This window comes from Budorcas taxicolor, chromosome X (assembly GCF_023091745.1).
Source record: "Budorcas taxicolor isolate Tak-1 chromosome X, Takin1.1, whole genome shotgun sequence".
NCBI lineage: Eukaryota > Metazoa > Chordata > Mammalia > Artiodactyla > Bovidae > Budorcas > Budorcas taxicolor.
This window is the reverse complement of record NC_068935.1, coordinates 40,818,845-40,824,844: the sequence shown is the minus strand read 5'-3', so window position 1 is coordinate 40,824,844 and position 6,000 is coordinate 40,818,845.

The following is a 6,000-nucleotide window of genomic DNA, read 5'->3' as shown; positions in this document are numbered from 1 at the left end:
AGTTCTAACTGTTGCATCTTGACATGCATACAGATTTTTCAGGAGGCAGGTAAGGTGGTCTGGTATTCCCATCTCTTGAAGAATTTTCCAGTTTGTTGTGATCCACACAGTCAAAGCTTTGGTGTAGTCAATAAAGCAGAAATAGATGTTTTTGAGGAACTCTCTTGCTTTTTCTATGATCCAACAGATGTAGGACCTGGATGACAGAGGGGAAAATGGAGACGGTTTCAGGTAGGAAAAATCACTTAGACAAAGGCATATGGCTAACAAAGAACCCAAGGAAGGCAGTGCTAGGCACTGGGCTAGGTGTGTGGGATATCGTAGTGAGCAAAACAGATAAAAAAACTGTTTTCTCGAGACCCGTGGTTGCCAAGGAGGATGAGAGTGGAGGAGGGATAGAGTACGAGTCTGCGTTTAGTATATGCAAACTATTATATATTGAATGCATAAGCAACAAGATCCTACTGTATAACACAGAGAACTATATTCAATACCCTGTGATAAACCATAATGGAAAAGAATATGTGTGTATATATGTAACTGAATCACTTTGCTGTACAGCAGAATTTAACACATCATTGTAAATTACTTCAATTAAAAGATGTTTAAAATCCCTGTTTTCTTGGAGATGACATTCTATTTTGTCATTGTAAGAGCACTTATCCCTATTTCTAAATAACTAGTTTATTTGTTTACTTATGCCCTACCCCTCCCCAGAATGTAAGCTTCATGGCAGCAGACAATGATTCTAGTTGCCTTTCTAGCTTTCATTCTCCTTTCTCGAGACAACAGCCCCTGACAATTTGGGAAATACCCCAAAGATGATTTTCAGCCATGTGCTTGGAGTTCATCTGTTGGCCCTGTTATCTACTCCAAACCCAGTGGCATGATTTACACCCCCTCCTGAAATTTTGCTGATGGTGTCAGAGATGGGAATGTATATCCCAGGCTTAAGCTGATCCAGTTAAGGTAAGCCTTAGGACATTTGCTCTTCCGTGGGTGTGAAAATGTGGGGCTCCCACCACTGATGGCCTTGCGGGGAACAGTTCGTGCTGCTGAGGATCACTATGTGAAACCTAAGAGTAAACCTTACACTTCAGACAAGAGCACAGAGGGACACGAAGAACCTTGGTGACATTACTGAGTTGCTAGGTCAAGCCTCATTGGAATCTAAATCTGCCTCTAGACATTTCAGCTAGCTGAGCCAGTTTGAGTTAGATTTTCTGTCATTTGAAACAAAAAGTTTTGAGAAAGGGACTTTATCTTCCTTGTTGCTGTGTCTTCTCTAGAATAGTACCTGGCACCTAGCAGGAACTCAATATTTTAGTGAGTGAAAAAGGGAGTTAAGGGGTAAGTGACCCCGTCTTTTTTTGATGTATTTAAAAATTAATATATTGCTTTAGATTTAATTTTTGTGAAGCACATCACACATACAGAAGTGCTTGTCCAACATAGGTATATTTTAAAGATTAATATTAAAGAGAACATCTGTGTAACTTTCATCTCAGTTAAAAACAGAACAGTGCCATTTCATGGTGGGGAAGGGGGCCGGCATGTAAAATGAAATAGACCACCAGCAGTAAAAAGTCTGCCTGCAGTGCAGGAGATGCAGGAGACTAGGGTTTGATCCCTGGCTTGGGAAGACCCCCTGGAGGAGGGAGTGACAACTCACTCAAATATTCTTTTTTTTAATTAATTAATTTATTTATTTTAATTGGAGGCTAATTCCTTTACAATATTGTGGTGGGTTTTGCCGTACGTCAACATGAATCAGCCATGGGTGTACATGTGTACCCCCTTCCCACCAATATTCTTACCTAAAAAACCCCATGGACCTAGAAGCCTGGCAGGCTGCAGTCCATGACTGAGCGACTAAGCACACAGCACACATTTCACATGGAGATTAGATAACGGATGAACCACAAACATACTGAAGCAATTTTAACACATTATAGCAGAACTTGGCCTATGCATTGCAGGTTTTAGATCAATTTCTTCCCAGTAAAACTTGTTGTAAATTGAAAAAAAAAAAATAGAACAGTGCCAGCATCTTGGAAGGTCCCTTTGCTTCTTCCTCACTTTCTTCCTCACAGAGCAAATCACAGTGCTGACTTTGCATTAATTATTCCCTTGCTTATCTTTCCATTACCTGCAATACCCTGTAGTATTCCCTGAGCATGCATCTCTATAGTTTGCCTGCTTAACAAATAAACTTTATGTAAATTGTGGAATTATACAGTAGGCTGTTATGAATGGCAATGTTCACTCTTTATATTTGTGAAACTGATCCTTGTTGTGGCATGAACTGGTAGTTCATTCATTTAATTGCTCTGCAGCAATACATTGAATAAAAATCTTCTAGTCTTAAAAAAGAAAAAAAAACATTTCCCCATGTATTCATCCACATTATTATTATCATCTACATTATTATCAGTGTTGTTATTACTAACATTTGGGCTGCTTCTAGTTTGAACCTATTACAAACAGCACTACTGTGGACATTTCCTGTGCACATCTCCTGGGACACAGGTGCCCAAGTCTCTCGGGTATACACCTAGGAATGGCATCACCGAGTCAAAAAGTACGCATATGTTCATGAAGGTAACTGTTTTTAGACTGTTCTACCAGTTTGAAATTTATTTTTTTATTTTTAAATTTTTAATGGAGTATAGTTGCTTTGCAGTCTTGTGTTAGTTTCTGCTGTACAGAAAAATGAATCAGCCAAACATATACATATATCCCCTCTTTTAAAATTTCCTTTCCATTTAGGTTACCACGGAGCAGTGAGTTCCCAGAGGAGGTTCTCACTGGTCTTCTATTTTATGCATGCATGCGTATGTGTGTACACGAACTCAGTCGTGCCTGCCACCCCATGGACTGTAGCCCACCAGGCTCCTCTGTCCATGGAATTTTCCAGACAAGAATACTGGAGTGGGTTGCTATTTCCTTCTCCAAGGGATCTTTCCAACCCAGGGACTGAACCCACGTCTCTTACACCTCCTGCATTGGCAGGCAGGTTCTTTACCAGCTGGGCCACTGGGGAAGCCCATTTTACACATGTGAAAGTTAGTGAAGTCACTCAGTCGTGTCCGATTCCCTGTGACCCGTGGACTGTAGCCCACCAGGCTCCTCTGTCCATGGGATTCTCCAGGCAAGAATACTGGAGTGGGTTGCCATTTCCTTCTCCAGGGGATCTTCCCGACCCAGGGATCAAACCCAGGTCTCATGCATTGCAGGCAGACGCTTTAACCTCTGAGCCACCAGGGAAGCCCCATTTTATACATAGTAGTATATATATGTCAGTGCCAATCTCCCAGTTCACCCCATCCCTCCCAACCCCCCCTTGGTGTCCATACATTTGTTCTCTAACTCTGTGCCAATTTGCAATCTAACCAACAATGTGGGAGAGTTCCCATTGCTCCACAGGCTCATCAACAGTTTGTATTTTTAGATTATTTCTTTCTTAACAATCTCTTGGGTCTCTCCTTGAGGTTTTCATTATCCTTCAGTTCAAATTAATTTCTGACTTTCAGTATAATTTATTTTACCCACTTAAAATGATTCTTAATTTACAAATGACTTTCTAGCTATCTTTGTGGTTATTGATTTCTAGCTTTATTGCACTGTTGTAAGCTAAAGTGAATTGTGTGGTTCTGAAGACTGAAAATTTGTTGAAGCTCTAATTTTATAAAAATGTTCTATGAATGCGTGGGGAAAACGCATATTTAGCAGTTTTTTCATGTTAAGATCGCTATTTGTCCCTTGTGTATTATATGTAATATTTAGATCTTCCCCCTCCTTTTTCCCCTGCTCGTTCTATGAATGACTGAGAAAGGTGTGTTTGAAATCTCCAATTACGTTTATTTTTATAGGCCTCTTTTATTTTTGAGGCTATGGTATTAGGAGATTCATCTTTAGAAATAATCATACTTGGTGCCTCAAAGTCTATTTTAAACAGATATCCCTTGCTACACTATATTCCCTTTTTTAGCATGTTCATGGCCTGCCTTCATTCCATGTTTTGCTTCCAACCTTTCTATATCTTTAGTGTTCCACTGGGTCTCTTGTAAACAACATTTAGTTGAACCTTTTATGAATTCAGCCTGAACGTCTTTCTTATTACCTAGAGCTTTTAGTCCACTTCCATTTGATTTAATTAATTATGTCTTTGGGTTTATATCTACCATATTATTTTTGTGCTTTCTAATTGCCTCGGCTCTTCCATTTCTTTTGTACCCTTGTTATCTATTTCTTTCTCCATTATTTTAGATGGATTTAGTATATTTTGTTGTTCCACTTTCTCTTCTACTAATTTGGATGTTATAGACTCCGTTTTGTACTTTTAATGGTTGTGTTTGAAATGGCAAAGTGCATACTTAACTTACCAAAAATATTCTGCTCATATCCTTACTCTCCTGGATAATTATCAGACCTCATAACACTACCTACATTTATCCTTCTGATAGAAAGATATTTGCGTATATATTTTAGTTGTGTTGTTTTGACACCACAAGGCATGATAATTATATAATCAGTATTTTTTTTAACTGAAGTGTAGTTGATTTACAACATTGTGATATTTTCAAATGTACAGCACAGTGATTCAGTGTTTTTGTAGATTATACTCCATTATAGGTAATTATAAGATAATGGATACAATTGCCTTGCTATACAGTAGATCTGTGATCCTGGTCTATTTTATATCAGTATCAGATATAATACTGGGTGGCTCTGGACTTAACCTTTTGTCACCCACACCTCAAGTGGCTGTGACAATTTAAACTGAGATGCTCCAGGTTTAGTAAACGCCTTTAGTTCAGAAGTACTATTTATGCTCAGGTACCAGACTTCACTTACGCTTTGGCTCAGTAACTCCTAACCTTTTTTCCAGCTCCTCAATGCTTTAAAGATGTTTGGGGTATTTCATTCAACATTTTTAATTTTGCATGTGTGTGTGTGCTTGTCTGTTTGTTTAAGGCAGGAGCATCAGTCAAGACACTTATTCTGTGAAAGCACGGGAAATAAGCTTGGTCTTGCCTCTTTCTATACAATTTCATTTCAGTCTCTTTTGTAAATTTTGGGCTTTAACCACCTTTCAGTTATTTCTTTCTTTCTCAACTCAGAGTTTACCTCAGGAAAGTTTCTTTTTTTTATCCTTGTCTCTCTCTATACTCATCTCATTTGAGTGTCAAAAAGAAAATAAATAATGACTCTAATCAGGTCTAAAATGCATAAGAGTAATGATAGTGATATACTTGAATCAAGGAGAAATTCATAAATTATGATATGAAATTATACAAAGAACCAGTGCCCTACACTGCGAAAGTCCTTGAAACTGTCAAAGACCCCTTCAAAATGTCAACAAAAGTACCTGCCTACCTTTCTCATCTTCCTCTAATTAAACCTGCTTTTCCTTAATTACCACCACCATTCAAGAGAAGTTTAAAAATCTATTTTTTCTGTTTTATTGCAATAATGTAGTTTTATACTGCTTTTAAGTAGAAAACTCAGAGTCTTTGAGTTATATTTTGGTTATCTTCAGGAGAATGTTTTAAAAATATTTGAGCCTTCCCACCGCTACCATGTATAATATTTTGGTGTACCAAACATAGAACTTACAAGTGAATCTCAGGATCAGAATCTGTTTTTAAGATGTACTGTGTGTGCTTAGTAGTTCAGTCATGTCTGACTCTTTGCAACCCCATGGACTGTAGCCTACCAGGCTCCTCTGTCCACGGGGATTCTCTAGCCAAGAATACTGGATTGGGTTGCCATGCCCTCCTCTAAGGGATCTTCCCCACCCAGGGATCGAATCCAGGTCTCCTGCATTACGGGCAGATTCTTTACCATCTGAGCCACCAATTTTTAAGATAAGGTCCACTTATAACTTAGTTTTTAAAAAAAATTGTTAAAATAATGCTATAATCATATTAAAGGGGAGAAGGCAATGGCACCCCACTTCAGTACTCTTGCCTGGAAAATCCATGGATGGAGGAGCCT